We start from the raw sequence: 21347 nt of genomic DNA, 5'->3' as shown, positions 1-21347 counted from the left end.
CTTTTTGACGAGGCCTACAATATCTCTCGTTATCCAAGGTTCCCGAAAATTACCGTATTCATCCTTTTTCCTCACAGGAACATGCCGGTCCTGAATTCCTTTCAACTGACACTTGAACGCCTCCCACATGTCTGATGTTGATTTACCCTCAAACATCCGCCCCCAATCTAGGTTCTTCAGTTCCTGCCTAACATTGTTATAATTAGCCTTCCCCCAATTTAGCACATTCACCCTAGGACCACTCTTATCCTTGTCCACCAGCACTTTAAAACTTATTGAATTGTGGTCACTGTTCCCGAAATGCTCCCCTACTGAAACTTCTACCACCTGGTCGGGCTCATTCCCCAATACCAGGTCCAGTACAGTCCCTTCCCCAGTTGGACTGTCTACATATTGTTTTAAGAAGCCCTCCTGGATGCTTCTTACAAACTCTGCCCCGTCTAAGCCCCTGGCGCTAAGTGATTCCCAGTCAATATTGGGGAAGTTGAAGTCTCCCATCGCAACAACCCTGGTGTTTTTAATCTTTTCCAAAATCTGTCGACCTATCTGCTCCTCTATCTCCCGCTGGCTGTTGGGAGGCCTGTAGTAAACCCCCAACATTGTGACTGCACCCTTCTTATTCCTGATCTCTACCCATATAGCCTCACTGCCCTCTGAGGTGTCCTCCCGTAGTACAGCTGTGATATTCTCCCTAACCAGTAGCGCAACTTCGCCACCCCTTTTACATTCCCCTCTATCCCGCCTGAAACATCTAAATCCTGGAACGTTTAGCTGCCAGTCTTGCCCTTCCCTCAACCAGGTCTCTGTCATGGCAACAACATCATAGTTCCAAGTACTAATCCAAGCTCTAAGTTCATCTGCCTTACCCGTAATACTTCTTGCATTAAAATATATGCATTTCAGGCCACCAGACCCGCTGTGTTCAGCAACTTCTCCCTGTCTGCTCTGCCTCAGAGCCATACTGGCCCTCTTCCCTAGTTCTCCCTCCGTGCTCTCACCTGCTGACCTATTGCTCCCGTGCCCACCCCCCTGCCATACTAGTTTAAACCCTCCTGTGTGACACTAGCAAACCTCGCGGCCAGGATATTTATGCCTCTCCAGTTTAGATGCAACCCGTCCTTCTTATATAGGTCACACCTGCCCCGGAAGAGCTCCCAGTGGTCCAGATAACGGAAACCCTCCCTCCTACACCAGCTGTTTAGCCATGTGTTTAGCTGCTCTATCCTCCTATTTCTAGCCTCACTGGCACGTGGCACAGGGAGTAATCCCGAGATTACAACCCTGGAGGTCCTGTCTTTTAACTTTCCTCCTAGCTCCCTGAACTCCTGCTGCAGGACCTCATGCCCCTTCCTGCCTATGTTGTTAATACCAATATGTACAACGACCTCTGCCTGTTTGCCCTCCCCCTTCAGGATGCCCGCTACCCATTCGGAGACATCCTGGACTCTGGCACCAGGGAGGCAGCATACCATCCTGGAGTCTCTTTCACGTCCACAGAAGCTCCTATCTGTGCCCCTGACTATAAAGTCCCCTATGACTATTGCTCTTCTGCGCTTTGACCCTCCCTTCTGAACATCAGAGCCAGCCATGGTGCCACTGCTCTGGCTGCTGCCCAACAAGGTTTCCCATTACCACACTGCTCTGCTTCGGTGGTGGCCCTAACTCCTAGGACTGATATACGCTGAGTGTCTGGGCTCAGTCAAGAGGTGGGAACACTTCGCTGGGAAGTGGCTCGACTTCTGATTCCCACTTCCGACTTCTGATTCCCATCCCAAAGGGGATAATCTGGCCCATGGTGTTTTTGTGTCCAAGACCACATTCATAACTTTATTTGCCGATATCGTGCCTCTGTTCCTGAACCCTCATTATTCCTTTGTTGCCTTGAGACGCCACTCTTTCAATACACTCAGGCCCAGTTCCCACCTTACCTCCTTCGTAAACTTAACTCACCCAAAGCTCTACTGCCCTTATCCTACCAAGCCTCTATCAAATAATGCCTCCTTGTTTTGATGTAATTCCATGGCTTCACACCATTTTTCTTCTATAAATTTTTAAATTGGGATTTTTAACCTTTAGTGACCAGATTTGCACTCTAGGCAGAGCCATTGGCAAGAACACAAAAGAAGAAACCAAGCAACAGCAACTTCATAAACATCTGTTAACAGGTTGTCACTTTTCCTGGTTCCCGCACTCATTCTCTCTTTTACATTTATATTTACAATCCATGCCAGAACTTTTTCCATGATTTATATTTGCATCATTTTGATCAGGGTGGGTGGTGGTCCTGTGTCCTGTTCCCCCATTGAGTTTTCAAGGGAGGTTGGATGGCCGGCCTGCTTGGCTTTCCATGTGGGGGTGTCTGTGTCCCCTCCGGGGAGTGGTCTTTCTCTCCACTCCCCATCTCTCATCTGCTGCACGCGAGCTCCCTTTCACCCCAACAGTATTCCCTGCCCCAGCCCCTCCCCCCTCCCCCCCCCCCTCCCTAATCCCCCCCCCTCCCCCCCCCCCCCCCCCCCCCCCCCCCCCCAACCAGTTCGTTGCTGGTCGTAAACAGGTCCACAAAGTGGTTTGTGATCATCTTCCATGTATTGTGGAATCTCTCCTCGGACCTTCTGATCAAGGATTTTATCTTCTCCACTCTCAGGAACTTATCCAGGTCTGAGAGCCACTCCAAGGTCCTGGGTGGCGCTGCCAAATTCCAACTTAGCAGAATTCTCAGCCTGGCAATCAGAGGTGAAGGCCAGGGCATCCAGCCCCTCCCTGTGTCAAGAACTGAATGCTCTGACATCCCGAAGACTGCCACAACCCTGGACATCACCTCAAAAAAGACCGACCAGAACACCAGGTCTAGTGCAGGACCAGAACATGTGGGTGTGGTTCGCCAGTTCCCCCACCCCTGACACTGCTCGTACACATCCTCCACCTCCAGGAACAATCCGCTTGTGCGTGTCTCAGTAAGGTGATCTCTGTGAACCACCTTGAGCTGCATCAGGCTTAGCCTGGCGCAAGAGGAGGCGAGTTGATCCTGTGCAGTACTTCGCTCCAGAGTTCCCCCCCCCATTTCTATATGGTCTCGTTCATAATGGTCCTGACCCTTTTCATGAGCCGTCCGTAAATGTCGCCAGGTTTGTCGTCTCCTAACCAGTCCAGCCCTACCATTGTGTCCAAAAGTCTATGTCTGGGTCTCTGGGGGAACGTTTTTGTCTCCTTATGGAGAAAGTCGGGCAGCTGCAGGTATCTGAACTTGTTCCCTTTTGAGAGTTGGAGCTTCTCTGAGTGTTCCCCCAGGGTCGCCAGTCTACCATCCATGTACATATCCTTTACTTTCAGTGTCCCTCTGTCCTCCTTCCACGTCCCAAACATGGTGTCTATTTTCAGAGGTGTGAACCTATGGTTGTTGCAGATGGAGGCCCCTATAGACGTACCACCAAGTTTGAAGTAGCACCTGAGCTGTATCTAGGTCTTTAGTATGGCTACGACTCCTGGGCTCCTGGAATGTGTGCTCGGGAGGGACTGGGAGTGGTGCTGTGGCCAGTGCTCAGAGAGACACTTCCTCCATCTGGACCCTGTCTGCCTCCGGTTCCTTCAACCATCCACTCACCCTCTTGGCGTTTGCCGCCCAGCGGTAGAATAAGAGTTTTGGTAGAGCCAGGCCTCCCACATGTCGTGATGTGATCTGAATACGAAGAGGAACTTAGGTAGCACGTTCATTTTAACCATCTGTACCCTTCCAACGAGCAAAAGAGGAAGTGAGTCCCATCTTTGCAGGTCCCTCTTCTCCTACTCCACCAGGCTGGAGAGGTTCCACTTGTGGAGCCTCGTCCAGTTGTGAGCTACTTGTACCTCCAGGTACCTGAACTTGGTTTGGATCACTTTAAACAGTAGCTGTTCCAGCTTCGCTCCTCCTTCTCGAGGATTCACAGGGAAGATTTCGCTCTTCCCCAGGTTGAGTTTGTAACCTGAGAAGGCACCGAACTCCCTAAGGAGTCCTGTTATCTTTCCCATGCTGGCCAGGGGTTTGATACTTAGAGGAAAAGGTAATCCACATAGTGTGAAACTCCTATTATGGGCCAGGGTTCAGAGAACACCAAAGTATATCATGGAGTTCACCTGACCCACAACTTTTAATAGATTTTGGTTATGGGGAGCACAAGGGCCCACTTTTCAGGTGTGACATAACAGAGATCTAAAGTATTTTTGAACAAAACAATGTTTATTCTATGAATCCAGTTAACATTTTATAAACACACAGTAAACATCTTATCAACTGCCAACACTGATGCCCCCCCAAAGATACAATACTCTACAGGTAACTCTCAGTAACTTTCCTAACAACATCCATAAGCCAAAGACCCTTTTTAAAAAAGACAGTAGGTTTGCATTCCTTACAGAAATGGGTATTACTTTGAAATCATCAAGTGATCTGGAGACATTCTTTAGCATGCAGAGAGAGAGACCAAAATACACCACCTTGGTTTGAATGCAGCTCCCCAACTGAAAACAAAACTAAAACTCAGAGCCAAAAACAGCTTCCAGCTCAAAACGAAAGTAAAAAGCAGAGCCAGAGCACAGTTCCACCCACACACTGACATCACTGCAGCCATTTGAGAAGACAAACATTTCTTAAAGTGACATTTCCAAGACACTCCATGCTCCCTGCCCCCTCTGAATGCCCGTTCATCACTCTGTGGCCAGTGGCTCGATTGGCAGTGCGAACAGGAGCGGGGATAACCGCTGCCTCGTTCCCCTATGCAGACAAAAGTGCTTGAAGCTGGTGGCGTTCGTCCATACGCTCACCATAGGAGCACTGTTCAGGATCTTCAGCCACCCGGTGAATCCTGATCCAAACCCAAACCATTCAATCACCTCTGTGGTACCTCCATTCTCCCTGATGGAAGGCTTTCTCAGCGTCCATGGAGACGATTGTCTCTGGTGTCTTCTCCCCGGATGGGGTCGTTATTATGACGAATGTGATATAAAATAGTTACTTTAGAGATATTAGTTAATGTAATGTAGAAATAAGCCACTTTGATTCTGGCAAGTAGAGACAAAGGATTTTAGACCGCATGGAAAAAAGCAGGAAGAGGTGTGTCTATGAGAGTGATGCTAAATTGATAGGGGCCGGAGAAAGGGATTGGAAGTGAGCCAATCAGAATAGATCAAACAGGTCAGGAGGGACATAGGATGACCTATGGGTGTCGAGTATGTGAAACTTGATGCCATTTGAGTGTATCAGTACTGATCTCTTTGTCTGGGACATTCACTTAGTCCCGGAGCTGCAGAGAGCAACATGTTATCTGTATCACTGTGGACTAAGTTTAGCTTGCAAGCTGAATAAAATAACTAACGTTATACTTGCAAATCCATCTCGACTTTTATTGAGGCCCGACTGACGGATAAAGAAATTTGGGATTCAACAATTACATTCAGAGGGCGTCTGATGTTCGCTGTTGGCTGTCTGCCCTGAACAAACCTGGTCTGAACTTCCGCGATCAACTCTGGCAGGCAGCGCTCCAGGCACTTCGCCAGAGCTTTTGCTAGGACCTTTGCATCAGCATTTAAGAGAGAGAGATGGGTCTGTACGAACCACTCTCTGTTCCGGTGTTTGTCCTTTTTGGGGATCAGTGAGATCGAGGCCTGGGCCAGCATCTGCCGCAGGGCCCTGTCAACAGTAAATTGTTGAACATCTCCTGCAAGTGCGGGGCCAATGCTGTTGCAAATTTGTTGTAGAAGTCTACCGGCAACCCATCCAGTCCCAGCTCTTTCCTTGCCTGCATAGAATTAATAAATTCCGCAATTTCACCCAGCCCTAGCGGTGCTTCCAGCTCTTGTTTCCTGTCCTCCCCCACCACCGGTACATCCAGTCTTGTCAACGAACTGCTTCATCTCCGGGTCCCCCTCTGGAGGTTCGGAGGTATACAGACCTTGGTAAAAGTTTGCAACGGCTTCATTAACCTTGTTTGCGTCTGTCACCATTCTGCCAATTCCATCCCTAACTTGCTTTTGTGGCAGTTTGCGAGCAGATCGAATTTCATCTGCAGCTTTCCCCCTCTCCCGGTAATTCCACGGTTGGGGCTGCGGAGTACTGTCGATCCACCTCCAGTATGGAGTCGATCAACCACTGCTTGGCTCTCTCTTATGTGTGTCTCCTGTAGGAAGGCTACATCCACTCAAACTCAAAGTAGTGTTGTTTGCACTGATACGTGACGCGCAGTTTGGCGGGGTCGAGCATGCCAAACTGCACACTTTTGTACAGTGCGGCTTTGGCACCATTTAATTCAACCCAGAGTTTAACCAGATCTGCACCAATGTCCTGGTACAAATGGATGGAACGTCCTTCCCGTTTGCACCCTTTTAAGCTCTTCGCCCACCTCAGGATCTGCTCCTTATCCTGGTACCGGTAGAGCCTCACGATTATCTCCTGCGGTGGTTTCCCCAGCCCTGTGCCGCTGCCGAAGTGACCTTTGGGCACAGCCTATCTGACAAAGCTCTCCTTGCCGATCAGCTTCCCGAGCATCTCTGCAATATATTCCGTGGGGTTTCACCCTTCTGTTCCCCGCCACGATCTTCCAGATTTTGCCAACGTGATCAACCTTGTCCTTCAACCCCTTCTGGGTCTTGATAAGCCTCGCCACCTCGGCCTCGAGTGCCGTGATTCAGCACCCAAGGTCCATGACGGCTTTTTCAAGGCCCCATGTCATCATCTCCTGGGCCTTCATCCTCTGCTCCATATTGTCCATTGCCGTATCAGCCTCGACTGCCACCTTGACAGCCGCCATGAGGTCTTTTTTTCATCATATGTTTCTGGAATTCAGAGGTGATTCTGTCCCATCAATGCCTGGGTCTGTGCTGGGAACTCTGCGGGTCATGTGCCTCCATACGTGTTTCCCTATTCTGAGGCTAAGGTTTCCCCCCATCTCTCTCTCCCCCCTCCCCGACTGGCTTTTTCGGCTGGGCAGCTGATTCTTTCCCATCCCGGCTGGCAGTGCAGTCGGTGGGGGGTTGATTTGGGGGGGGGGGGGAATTTCCTTAGCTTCAGGTGCGCATTTGTTGGGGTTAAAAGGCTGTAACCGATGTTCTTAGACGAGAGCCAGTTTTCATGCGACTGAACAGCTCATGGCCGCCACCAGAAATCCGGCTTCACACCATCCTGAGTGAAAGAAAGAGCAAATATATAAACTACTAAACATAAGGAAAAAAATACAAACGCACTCGCTCACACGTGCTCATGCTCACGTTCACACACACACACACACACACACACACACACACACGCTCAAGCGTGAGTCCAAATAAAAGTCAAAAGAATATATGATTAAATCTTTTGCTTGTCCTTGATGTGTAGCTTGTTGAAATGTGTGACCATTTGAAATTCGCTGGTTTCCTTTAAAACTATGGAGTTGAATTGAAGTCTATGTAACTGCACTTTGCTGAAGATAGTTTCCTTTTTCAAAGAACAAAGAAAATTACAGCACAGGAACTGGCTCTTCGGCCCTCCCAGCCTGCGCCGATCCAGATCCTTTATCTAAACCTGTCACCTTTTTTCCAAGGATCTACTTCCCTCTGTTCCCCGCCCATTCATATATCTGTCTAGCTGCATCTTGAATGATGCTATTGTGCCTGCCTCTACTACCTCCGCTGGCAAAGCGTTCCAGGCACCCACCACCCTCTGCGTAAAAAACTTTCTACACACATCTCCCTTAAACTTTCCCCCTCTCGCCTTGAAATCGTGACCCCTTGTAATTGACACCCTCACTCTTGGAAAAAGCTTGTTGCTATCCACCCTGTCCATACCTCTCATAATTTTGTAGACCTCAATCAGGTCCCCCCTCAACCTCCGTCTTTCCAACGAAAACAATCCTAATCTACTCATCCTTTCTTCATAGCTAACACCCTCCATACCAGGCAACATCCTGGTGAACCTCCTCTGCACCCTCTCTAAAGCAGCCACATCCTTCTGGTAATGTGGCGACCAGAACTGCACGCAGTATTCCAAATGTGGCCTAACCAAAGTCCCATACAACTGTAACATGACCTGCCGAGTCTTGTACTCAATACCCCATCCAATGAAAGCAAGCATGCTGTATGCCTTCTTGACCACTCTATCGACCTGCGTTGCCACCTTCAGGGTACAATGGACCTGAACTCCCAGATCTCTCTGTACATCAATTTTCCCCAGGACTCTTCCATTGACCATATAGTCCGCTCTTGAATTAGATCTTCCAAAATGCATCACCTCGCATTTGCCTGGATTGAACTCCATCTGCCATTTCTCTGCCCAACTCTCCAATCTATTTATATTTTGCTGTATTCTCTGACAGCCCTCCTCGCTATCTGCAACTACACCAATCTTAGTATCATCTTCAAACTTGCTAATCAGGCCACCTATACCTTCGTCCAGATCATTTATGTATATCACAAACAACAGTGGTCCGAGCACGGATCCCTGTGGAACCCACTAGTCACCTTTCTCCATTTTGAGATACTCCCTTCCACCTCTACTCTCTGTCTCCTGTTGCCCAGCCAGTTCTTTATCCATCTAGCTAGTACACCCTGAACCCCATATGACTTCACTTTTTCCATCAACCTGCCATGGGAAACTTTATCAAATGCCTTACTGAAGTCCATGTATATGACAACTACAGCCCTTCCCTCATCAATTAACGTTGTCACTTCCTCAAAGAATTCTATTAGGTTTAGAACATAGAACATAGAACGATACAGCGCAGTACAGGCCCTTCGGCCCACGATGTTGCACCGAAACAAAAGCCATCTAACCTACACTATGCCATTATCATCCATATGCTTATCCAATAAACTTTTAAATGCCCTCAATGTTGGTGAGTTCACTACTGTTGCAGGTAGGGCATTCCACGGCCTCACCACTCTTTGCGTAAAGAACCTACCTCTGACCTCTGTCCTAGATCTATTACCCCTCAGTTTAAAGCTATGTCCCCTCGTGCCAGCCATTTCCATCCGCGGGAGAAGGCTCTCACTGTCCACCCTATCTAACCCCCTGATCATTTTGTATGCCTCTATTAAGTCTCCTCTTAACCTTCTTCTCTCCAACAAAAACAACCTCAGGTCCATCAGCCTTTCCTCATAAGATTTTCCCTCCATACCAGGCAACATCCTGGTAAATCTCCTCTGCACCCGCTCCAAAGCCTCCACGTCCTTTCTATAATGCGGTGACCAGAACTGTACGCAATACTTTCTATTGCTTGTTTGACCCTTGTAAGACATGACCTTCCCTGCACAAAACCATGCTGCCTATCACTGATAAGTCTATTTTCTTCCAAATGTGAATAGATCCTATCCCTCAGTATCTTCTCCAACACTTTGCCTACCACTGACGTCAAGCTCACAGGTTTATAATTCCCTGGATTATCCCTGCTATCCTTCTTAAACAAAGGGACAACATTAGCAATTCTCCAGTCCTCCGGGACCTCACCCGTGCTCAAGGATGCTGCAAAGATATCTACTAAGGCCCCAGCTATTTCTTCCCTCGCTTCCCTCAGTAACCTGGGATAGATCCCATCCGGACCTGGGGACTTGTCCACCTTAATGCCTTTTAGAATACCCAAAACTTTCCCCCTTCCTTATGCCGACTTGACCTAGAGTATTTAAACATCCATCCTTTGCCTCAACATCTGTCATGTCCCTCTCCTTGGTGAATACCGATGCAAAGTACTCATTAAGAATCTCACCCATTTCCTCTGACTCCATGCATAAATTCCCTCTTTTGTCTTTGAGTGGGCCAATCCTTTCTCTAGTTACCCACTTGCTCCTTATATACGAATAAAAGGCTTTGGGATTTTCCTTAACCCTGTTAGCCAAAGATATTTCATGACCCCTTTTAGCCCTCTTTATTGCGCGTTTGAGATTTGTCCGACTTTCCCGATGTTCCTCCAAAGCTCCATCAGATTTAGTCGCCTAGATCTTATGTATGCTTCCTTTTTCATCTTTGCTAGTCTCATAATTCCACCCGTCATCCATGGTTGCCTAATCCTGCCATTTCTATCCCTCATTTTCACAGGGACATATCTGTCCTGCACTCGAATCAACCTTTCCTTAAAAGACTCCCACATTTCAAATGTGGATTTACCCTTAAAGAGCTGCTCCCAATCCACATTCCCTAGCTCCTGCTGAATTTTTTATACTTGGCCTTTCCCCAATTTAGCACTCTTTCTTTAGGACCACTCTCGTCTTTGTCCATGAGTATTGTAAAACTTACGGAATTGTGATCGCTATTCCCAAAGTAATCACCAATTGAAACTTCAACCACCTTGCCGGGATCATTCCCCAATACCAGGTCCAGTATGGCCCCTTCCCGAGTTGGACTATTTACATACTGCTCTAAAAAACTCTCCTGGATGCTCCTTACAAATTCTGCTCCATCTACGCCTCCAACACTACATGAGTCCCATTCAATGCTGGGGAAGTTAAAATCTCCCATCACGACCACCCTATTGCTCCGACATTTTTCTATAATCTGTCTACATATTTGTACCTCTACTTCACGCTCGCTTTTGGGAGGCCTGTAGTAAAGTCCCAACAATGTTACTGCACCCTTCCTATTTCTTAGCTCCACCCATATTGCCTCAGTGCTTGAATCCTCCATCGTGCCCTCCTTAATCATAGCTGTGATATCATCTCTGACCAGTAATGCAACTCCTCCACCCCTTTTACCTCCCTCTCTATCCCTCCTGAAGCATCTATACACTGGGATATTTAGTTGTCAGTCTTGCCCTTCCCTCAACCAAGTCTCCGTAATACCAATAACATCATATTCCCAGGTACTAATCCAAGCCCTAAATTCATCTGCCTTACCTGCTACACTTCTCGCATTGAAACAAATGCACCTCAGACCACCTGTCTATTTGCGTTCATCATCTCTTCCCTGTCCACTCTTCCCCTTAGTAACATTGAGTTTATTATCTAGTTCCTTACTGGCTTTAGTTGCTGCCTCTTTACTGACCTCTAACTTCTTAATCTGGTTCCCATCCCCCTGCCACATTAGTTTAAAACCTCCCCAACAGTGTTAGCAAAAGCACCCACTAGGACATTGGTTCCAGTCCTGCCCAGGTGTAGACCATCCGATTTGTAATGGTCCCACCGCCCCCAGAACTGGTTCCAATGTCCCAAAAATCTGAATCCCTCCCTCCTGCACCATCTCTCAAGCCACGTATTCATTCTGACTATTCTTGAATTTCTACTCTGACTGTCTCGTGGCACTGGTAGCAATCCTGAGATTACTACCTTTGAGGTCCTACTTTTTAACTTATCTCCTAACTCCCTAAATTCTGATTGGAGGACCTCATCCCGTTTTTTACCTATAGTGTTGGTGCCTATATGCACCACGACAACTGGCTGTTCACCCTCCCCCTTCAGTATGTACTGCAGCCGATCTGAGACATCCGTGATTCGTGCACCCGGGAGGCAACATACCATTCGGGAATCTCATTTTCGACCACAGAAACGCCTGTCTACTCCCCTTACGATTGAATCCCCTATGACTATAGCCCTGCCAGTCTTTTTCCCGCCCTTCTGTGCAGCAGAGCCAGCCACAGTGCCATGAGCCTGGCTACTACTGCCTTCCCCTGGTGAGTCATCTCCCCCAACAGTATCCAAAACGGTATACCTGTTTTGGAGGGAGATGACCGCAGGGGACACCTGCACTGCCTTCCTGCTCTTTCTCTGCCTTTTGGTCACCCATTCCCTGTCTCCCTCACCAATCCTAATCTGCGGTGTGACCAACTCACTGAACGTGCTATCCACGACCTCCTCAGCCTCGCGGATACTCCAAAGTGAGTCCATCCGCAGCTCCAGAGCCATCATGCGGTCTAACAGGAGCTGCAGCTGGACACACTTCCCGCACATGAAGGAGTCAGGGGCATCGGCCGTGTCCCTGAACTCCCACATTGAGCACGAGGAGCATAACACTGGTCTGGGATCTCCTGCCATTTTTACATTTTACCTTAACTGATTACAAATATAATATCAAATAATGAATAAGTGAAAGGAATAAGGATTTTACTTACCAATCACAATACTTACCAACCCAGGAAGAGTTAAATTTCTCCCAGCTACTTGCCTTCCCGACAGACCCCTGGCCACTGCTCCCGCCGAAAATCTGAAGCTATAACTTGCGGATAAAAGAAAAGAGAGAGCTTACCTGATATTCACTCACCCCCTTAGGTTAGAGGAGGTGGAAGGGTGAGAGACACTACAAGTGTAGTGTCTCAGGTTTAGCAACCGCCCAACTTAAATAGAGGTAAAAATCAAACACTTAAGCACCTACCTGATTCCCAAGCTGCACTCCGGCTCCCTCTCTCTCTCTCGCTCCGGAAAATGAAGGCCGCTGGAATCTGGCGGCAAGTTTAAACATCTACCTGAATCCCAAGCTGCACTCGCTGCGCTCCGGCTCCCACTCTCTCTCCCGCTCCCGGAAATGAAGGCCGCTGGAACCTGGGGGCAAGTTTAAACACCTACCTGAATCGCAAGCTGCACTCACTGTGCTCCGCCTCCCCTCTCTCTCCCGCTCCCGGAAATGAAGGCTGCTGGAACCTGGGGGCAAGTTTAAACACTTACTTGAATCCCAAGCTGCACTCGCTGCTCTCCGGCTCCCGCTCTCTCTCCTGCTCTGAAAAATGAAGGCCGCTGGAACCTGGGGACAAGTTTAAACTCTTACTTGAATCCCATGCTGCGCTCCGGCTCCCTCCCTCTCTCTCCCGCTCCCGGAAATGAAGGCCGCTGGAACCTGGGGGCATGTTTAAACACTTACCTGAATCCCAAGCTGCATTCGCTGCACTCCGGCTCCCTCTCTCTCTCCCGCTCCCGGAAATGAAGGCCGCTGGAACCTGGGGGCAAGTTTAAACACCTACCTGAATCCCAAGCTGCACTCGCTGCGCTCCGGCTCCCTCTCTCTCTCCCGCTCTAAAAAATGAAGGCCGCTGGAACCTGGGGGCAAGTTTAAACACCTACCTGAACCCCAAGCTGCACTCGCTGCGCTCCGGCTCCCCCTCTATCTCCCGCTCCCAGAAATGAAGGTCGCTGGAACCTGGGGGCAAGTTTAACCACCTACCTGAATCTCAAGCTGCACTCGCTGCTCTCCGGCTCCCTCTCTCTCTCCCCTTCTGAAAAATGAAGGCCGCTGGAACTTGGGGGCAAGTTTAAACACCTACCTGCATCCCAAGCTGCACTCGCTGCGCTCCGGCTCCCCCTCTCTCTCCCGCTCCCGGAAATTAAGGCCGCTGGAACCTGGGGGCAAGTTTAAACACCTACCTGAATCGCAAGCTGCACTCGCTGCGCTCCAGCTCCCTCTCTCTCTCCCGCTCCGAAAAATGAAGATTCTGTGATCATCTCCCAGAGAACAATTTCTCCTGAGGTTGTTTTCAATGGACAGTCACTATTTCTTAGGTTGGATTTTTGTACAACAGAGATGGATTTTTTTTAACTTGAGAGAGAGATTCCTTACTGCTTCCATCAGCAGTTTTTCCAGGCAACTTTGTTGACTTCTGTATCTGCCTTGCTCGCAAAAAAAATACATTTGATCAACCAGTCTTGCAGTCATTCTTGTAGAACAAGTAATCACATTTTGAGGTTTCATCTCAGAAACTTTTGAAATCTTTCAAAATGGTGGAAACCAAGAGGAGGTTGGTTTTATTTCAGGAGGTGGGGTTATTTCTTTCTCCACAGTGGGGTGTATCTGGCCGATTAGCAGTTTCCATTCCCCAAAGACGTGCTGTTGGGTAGAATCATAGAATTTACAGTGCAGAAGGAGGCCATTCAGCCCATCTAGTCTGCACCGGCCGTTGGAAAGAGCACCCTACTTAAGCCCACACTTCCACCCTATCCCCATAACCCAGTATCCCCACCTAGCCTTTTTTGGACACTAAGGACAATTTAGCATGGCCAATCCACCTAACCTGCACAACTTTGGACTGTGGGAGGAAACCGATGCAGACACGGGGAGAACGTGCAGACTCCACACAGACAGTGACCCAAGCCGGGAATCGAACCCGAGACCCTGGAGCTGTGAAGCAACAGCTTGCCACCCTAATTTGTAAAATAAAAGGGTAATTTGGACATTGAGTTCTCCTTCAGTGTACCCGAACAGGTGCCGGAGGGGATTTTCACAGTAACTTTATTGCCGTTTTAATACAAGCTGCTTGTGACACTAATAAAGATTATTATTATTATTGTCATTGCCATTGTTAATGTTGATGAAAATTCAGCACTTTGCATTTTCAGTCTCCTACTTCGAGTGGTGGGTTTTAATGTTGTCTAGGTTTCCTTTGAAATGTCTCTCCCTCCACACTTCCATTCAGATGAGGTTCTTGTTTGCTTTTCTCACCTCCACCTTGGAAGGTGGCCTTGCATTTTGAAACAGTTTGATGTCTCATTTTTTTAAAGAACAATATCTCCAGGTCAGCGAGTTGATCCATGATTAAGAATGTAGTAGTTTTCCACTGGGATTCTTCAATAGCGCATACTGTGCAGAAATAAATAAGTATCCCTCAAAAACAAGCAACCTATTTTTGCCTTTTCCACACACTTCCAGTGTTCGACATTATGCTGATATGACCACACATTGTATGTGAAGGGCAGAGACAAAAATGTTGCTTAATGTTGGCTGAGAAACCTTTTAATTTGATCGAGGTACAAGTTTATTATGGTAATAAGTTTGAATAAAACAGTACAGCCAGCCATTTCAATTAATTTGTATTTTTCAGCTGGCTCTGTGTTTCCAAAGCAGTCTGATATAAATGTGGTGCTGAAGTCAGCCTATGTCAGCCAATCCAAAGATATTGATATCATTTCAGAACTGTTGCTTTAATTAGATCATAGTGTACCAACAGCTAAGTCTATTTCAATTACTTGTGTGAGAGAGAAATTCCTACTCATTTGATTTCCTTTCTATTGTAAGATTATTAATGTACTAATTGAAAATCTCATTATATTTAGAATCACAGTATTCTCATACTATTAATTAAATCAGTTTCCCAAAAAATGTAGTAATTTATTTGTCCGCGGAAACATTATAAAACTCACTTTTCAGAATTGGTATATTCAGACCCTCCAAAAATATATAAGCCTCATTTGCATGGAAAACATTGAAAACTAAATTGGGTCCTTTCATCTTTCACGTAACTCTTCCCACTGTTCCATCAGCAAGCTGTGTTTGCCTGTACTTGAAGCAGTATTAAATGTTTTAAATAAAAAGAGTAGCTCACCAAGAAGTATGAAAGAAAGCCGAAAAATAAACAAAGGCAAGGTTGAAAAAATGAATGGGATGAAACCAATCCTGAAGGGTGCTGGAAAGAAAAATAAAATCATTGGACTGTTGATTTTTTTTCTCCCTTCTCCTGAAGGTAGTGATACCACAGTGAAATTGGAACTCTTTGTTTGAAGCTAGACAGGGGCGGTACGGTGGCACAGTAGTTAGCACTGCTGTCTCATGGCGCCGAGGACCCGCGTTTGATCACGGCCCCAGGTCACTGCCTGTGGGGCGTTTGCACATTCTCCCCGTGTCTGTGTGGGTCTCACCTCCACAACCCAGAGATGTGCAGGGTTAGGTGGATTGGCCATGCTAAATTGTCCCTTAATTGGAAAAATAAAAATACATTTTAAAAAATGTTTAAAGCTTGGCAGTGAGACTTAACAGGCTATTTCATTGAGAGGGAATGACACACCAGCTCATTTTTTTGCCCCACTGCATGCGCACAGCTATTGTCCAAAGGTTGGGGCTATTGGAGAGAGATAAGAGGCCGGTATAGCTCAGTTGGCTGGACAGCTAGTTTGTGATGCAGACCGAGGCCAATGGTGTGGGTTAATTCCCGTACCAGCTGAGGTTATTCATGTAGGCTCCTCCTTCTCAACCTTGTCCCTTGCCTGAGGTGTGGTGATCCTGAGATTAAATCACCACCAGTCAGCTCTCCCCCTCAAATGAGAAAGCAGCCTGCAGTCGTCTGGGACCATGGCGACTTCACTTTAACAAGAGAAGAGGTAGGAAATAGGGGGGAACAAAGAATGACAAGTGAGACTATGATTCAGACATTGATTTTATTTCCAATTCTGAATTTTATATTCGTCAAAAGGAAATTAGATCTTTGCTGATGGAAATACATTTTCTAACTTTAATCATTATATCTGAATTAGAGTCAACCCTGGTGTGTGTTGAAGCATGATGTAGCAGTGTACAGAGCTATAACTGAAGCAATTTTGTTACTACACAAGGTGACTATTTTTTGAATATTGTATGACCATGTGTTGAATCAGTTGATTTGACTGTGATTCTGCTTATAGATAACTCTTTTTTTCTTAATTTTTATTCCAACAAAAGTTGACATCCACACAAATAAATGTATTCCGCCTAAGCACACGACGTTTGTTCCATCAACGCTTTGCGGTGAATACCAGAACGGTTTTTATGATTTATGGCAGGATCAGGCATAAGTCAGTGCAATAACCTGTTGGGCTGCTCATCTCAACTGCGAGGAGGCGGACAGTACTTGTCACATGTGGCGGCTCAACTCACTGCTGAAACAAATCAGTTCATTTTAATGCTACTTTTGAGAGCCCTCTGGGATTTTTTCTGTATCAAAGTAAGAGTAATTCTGCCTTCATATTAAGGATCCTCTTATGACAGCAAATGAGACAACAAACAAAGCAGCAAGAAAATAGCAATTTATTTCCAAATGAAAAGTATGAAAGAAGGAATACAAAATATCATTAATGCCCGAGATCAAGGTATTTGTATGAGTAGCAACATCTTGCCCTTTGACTCCTCTGTGCCTACACAAATCATTATTGTTATTTCCCTGTATGCATGTTGTTGGCTGGAGTCGAACCATAATCCCTCAAAGAATTAGTTTACACATTTAAACTTTGTTTCTAATAAAATGCCTTCATTGGGTTAAAGGGAAATGATGGCCACTTCAGATTAGGAAGCTGTCACATTTGTTGCATCTTTTTGCCTGCCTGATGTCCATGCTACTTAGCATACAGAGAAAAATGTGTAATGGTCCAAAAAAGGTTTGACTTGTACTCCAAATAAGTTACCAGGCAACTTGCAGACAAGTGTTTTTGAAAGTTCATTACTGTAATTAAACAATGATTGCATTGGAGCATTGTGCCAAATTCTGGTCATTGCTCTTTAAGAAGGGTGTGAAGGTTCCAGATGGTGCAGAAAAGATTTTACAAGCACGTTTCCAGGAATGAGAACTTCAGTTATTTGGATAGATTGGGGTTGTTCTCATTGGAGAAGAGAAAGTTGAGACAAGGTTTGATAGAGATTCTCAAAATTATGAGGGGTCTAGACAATGCAGATAGAGAAAAAACGTTCCTGTGCTGGAAGGGTTGCGAACCAAAGGACATCATTTAAGGTAATTGGTAAAAGAAGCAAGGACAACATGAGGTAAAAGATTTTTAGATAGTGAATGACAAGAATCTGGAATACATTGACTGCAAGGATAGTGGTGGCAGATTCAATCGTGGCTTCCAAACCAGAATTGGATAAATACCTGCAGGGTGATGGGGAAAGAGCAGGGGAGTGGGAATAGCTGAGTTACTCTTGCAGAGAATGGGCACAAACATGACCAACTTAATGACCTCCTGTGCTGAGTAACCATTCTATGATCTTACAGTTCAAAAGTACTTCATTGTTGAGTGTAAAGTATGTTGGGACACCCTGGAGGCATAAAAGGCACTACATAAATGCTGGTCTTTCTTTCTGTATGGTTTCAAAATTAATTCTTCATTATGTATTTTATATTGAGCATTTTGTAGAGTTCATACTTGTGCTACTCACTCCATTTACTTGAGGGCACATGGTGCTGCCCGACTACTTATCGCTATGTATGTTTTGTTTATACTCACAGTAAAATTTTACTGTAAATTAACTCTTTTCCACTCATCGAACCTGTGCCTCTTTGGTACAGCAATTCAATTAACCCTAATCCCCTATTATTTCACTATAACCCTAAAAGAAAATAGTATTTAAGTAGTCATCCAGTTCTCATTGAAATATACTATTGAATTTGCTTCACCACCCTTGCAAGCAGTACCTTTCAGATCACAATAAATTGCTGAGGAAAGAAATGTTCCTGATATCGCCACTGGTTCTTTTGGCAAGCACCTAAATATGTATCTATTGTTAACTAAGCTGTGGGTCAGTTAGTTGCATTCTTTTGTCTCAGCCAGAAGACTATGGCTTCAAGTTCCACTCCAGAACTCACTGTCAGAGGTACTATCCTTTGTATGACACTTTAACCTGAGGCCCATCTGCCTTCTCAGGTGTACGTAAAAGATCCAATGTCACAATTTCAAAGGAGAGCTGAGGAGTTATCCCCAGTGTTCTAACCAATATTCATCCCTCAAATCAACTTCACAAAAACAGATTATTTGCTCATCATCACATTACTAGTTTTGGGAATCAATTGAGTGTAAATTGAGCGTTGCATTTCATCATTTCAATGGTGACTATATTTAAAAGGAATATAGTTGAGTGTAAAGCGTTTTTTGAGACACTTGGTGGCTGTGGAAGGTGCGATTATAAATACAAGCTTTTTAAAAATGTCCTATTGGCAGGTTTTAAAAAAAATACAATTTTATTAACATTTTAACATATTATACAAAAAACACAAATAATAAACAACCCAAGAGTCCAAGAAGTAAAAGCCCCCCTTACTAATTTCCCCACCCCCCTAACAATTAACAGTGACCAACTCTCTGAAATACAATATAAACGGCCGCCATCTCCGTTAGAACCCTTCAATCGACCCCCTCACGGTGTATTTGCCCCCAGCCCAACAGGATCCACCTCCGCGCCACCAACGAGGCGAAGGCAATAACATCAGCCCCTGCCCCCGTCCACAGCTTCAGCACATCTGAAACCCCAAAGATAGCCACCAACGGACCGGGCTTCATATTTAGGAATAGCCATGGTGCTAAAAAAGGACCTCCAAAAGCCCAGCTGCCTGAGCAGGACAAGGACATGTGTGTGTGGTGCACAGGCCCACTTGAATAGTGCTCACACCTGTCCCCCCCCCCCTCAAAAAACCAACTCATCCTCGCCTTAGTGAGGTGTGCTCGATACTTGACCTTTAGCTAGATCAAGCGCAGTCTCGCACTCGGCGACGTGACGTTCACACTCCACAATGTCTTACTTCATATCTCCTCCTCCAGTATTGGTCCCAATTCTTCCACCCATTTAGCCTTTACCCCTTCAACCAAACTCTACTCTACCCCGATGATCCGTTCATATAAGCCGGATGTACTGCCCCCCCCTCCGACTCTCTACAGGAGCGAATCCTCTTCAATAAGGGTGATGGCGGCAACACTGGGAAATCCGAGAACAACCTCTTAACAAAGCTCCGTACCTGGAGGCACCTAAACATGTCCAAGCCTGACAGCCCAAATTTCTCTTTCAATTCCTGCAGGCTGGCAAACCGCCCTTCCAGGAATAAATCACTCTCTCTCTCTCTCTCTCTCCAACCCTTTCTCTTCCATGCACCAAATATGGCATCCAGTCTTGTCGGCAAAACAGTTGATTGGCAAAAATGGGAGCCAGCCTCGAGGCTACCCCCAACTTAAAATGCTGGCGGTGCTATCTCCATATTTTTAACATGGACACCACCACCATGTATGCCAAGTACCTTACCGGCAGCAACAGAAATGGTGCCATTACCAATGCCCCCAAGCTTGTCGCTCTACATGACCCAGACTCAATCTGAACCCAGAGACCCTCCGGATCCTGACACCACCCCAACTCCTTCTCTGCATGGGCCACCTGGCAATAAAAGAACAAGTTTGGCAGCACTATGCCTCTCTGTCAGAAGGATCTCCCTCCAAATCCTCAGGGTCTTACCTGTCCAAATAAAGCCAGAAATAAGCCGCTCGACCCTTCAGAAAAAAGTCTTGGGCAGGAACACCGGGAGAAATTGAAATGAAAAGAAATCTCAGCACAATATTCATCTTAACTGATTTGGACCCGGTGAGCCAAAGATAATGGGAGACTGTTCCACCTCTGTAAGTCCGCGTTAACTCTACTCACCAGGCTCGTATTATTCAATCTCCGGAGCCTCGCCAAATCCCCAGCCGCCTGGACCCCTAAGTATCGAAAACTATGCCCAGCTCACCAAAACGGCAACCCCTCCCCGACGCACCAACCACAAAATATTCGCTCTTTCCTGTATTCAACTTGTAACTGGAGAAGGGCCCGAAGTTGTTCAAAATACCCGTAATATTCCCAATGTGTGACCCCAAGTCCCTCGTGCAGCAGCAAATAATCTGCATATATTATCCTATGTTCCACCCCCCACCCCCCCTACCCCAACAATCCCACTCCACGCATTTAAGGGCCTCAAAACAATAACCAATGGCTCAATTGCCAACGCAAACAACAAGGGAGATATTGGGCACCCCTCAATGTACCTCAATGCAACCGGAAAGCCCCTGAGCTCATGGTGTTCGTACAAACTCCTCCAATACCGCAAAGAGTTACCCCCACTCAACCCAGTGGAGTGCTTTCTCCGTATCCGATGTTACAGTTTTCTCCGATTGCGACCCAGCTGCAGGAGTAAGCCTACATTCAACAACCTTGGCCAATAATTTGGCATCTACATTCAACAGGGAGATTGGGTGATACAACCCACACTCTGTGGGGTGCTTGTCCTTTTTGAGGAGCTGAGAGATAGACGCCTGCATCAGTGTCTCTGGGAGGGCACTCCTCGCCAAAGTGTCCCTAATCATGCTGAGCAACAACAGACCCAGCTGATCCAAAAACCTCTTATAAAATTCCACCAAGAACCCATTCGACTCCGGTGCTTTCCCTGCCTGCATGTGCCGCAACACTATCTGAATCTCTTCCAAGCCCGCTGGTGCCTCCAGACCCTCCCGTGATTCCTCCCCCACCATGGAAAACTCCAAACCCCACAGGAACTCAGCCATTCCTCGTTCGTCCTCCAGTGGCTCCGACCTATACAGCCTCTCCGGAGGCCCTACACACAGCATTCACCTTCTCACAGGCAGAGACCAGCCTACCCTCTGAATCCCGAAGCTGAACAATTTTCCTAGCCGCCCCCTGCCACCTAGTTGCTGTGCCAAGAAACTGCTGGCATTCTCTCTATACTCGTGTACCGTCCCTTTCGCCCACCTTAGTTGGCACATCACCCTGTCTGTGGACAGCAGGTCAAACTCCATTTACAGTTTTTTCCTGCAAACCAAGAGCTCTGGGGTCGTGTCCCTCACATGTCTCCAATCTACCCCTAGAATTTCATCCACCAGTTTCTGTCGCTCCTCCTTTGCATTCTCATCCACGCATGCCTAACACATGACAATCTTTC

General features: G+C 46.7%; 1 protein-coding gene across 5 annotated transcripts in view; it reads left to right on the top strand.

The window, feature by feature from the left end:
- The window catches only part of LOC140430996 (activating molecule in BECN1-regulated autophagy protein 1-like), a 629857-nt gene that overhangs the window by 291376 nt on the left and 317134 nt on the right, over positions 1–21347 (top strand). The window lies entirely within an intron of this gene.

Source organism: Scyliorhinus torazame, chromosome 10 (genome assembly GCF_047496885.1).
Source record: "Scyliorhinus torazame isolate Kashiwa2021f chromosome 10, sScyTor2.1, whole genome shotgun sequence".
Taxonomy (NCBI): domain Eukaryota; kingdom Metazoa; phylum Chordata; class Chondrichthyes; order Carcharhiniformes; family Scyliorhinidae; genus Scyliorhinus; species Scyliorhinus torazame.
This window is presented reverse-complemented; position numbering and strand designations above follow the sequence as displayed.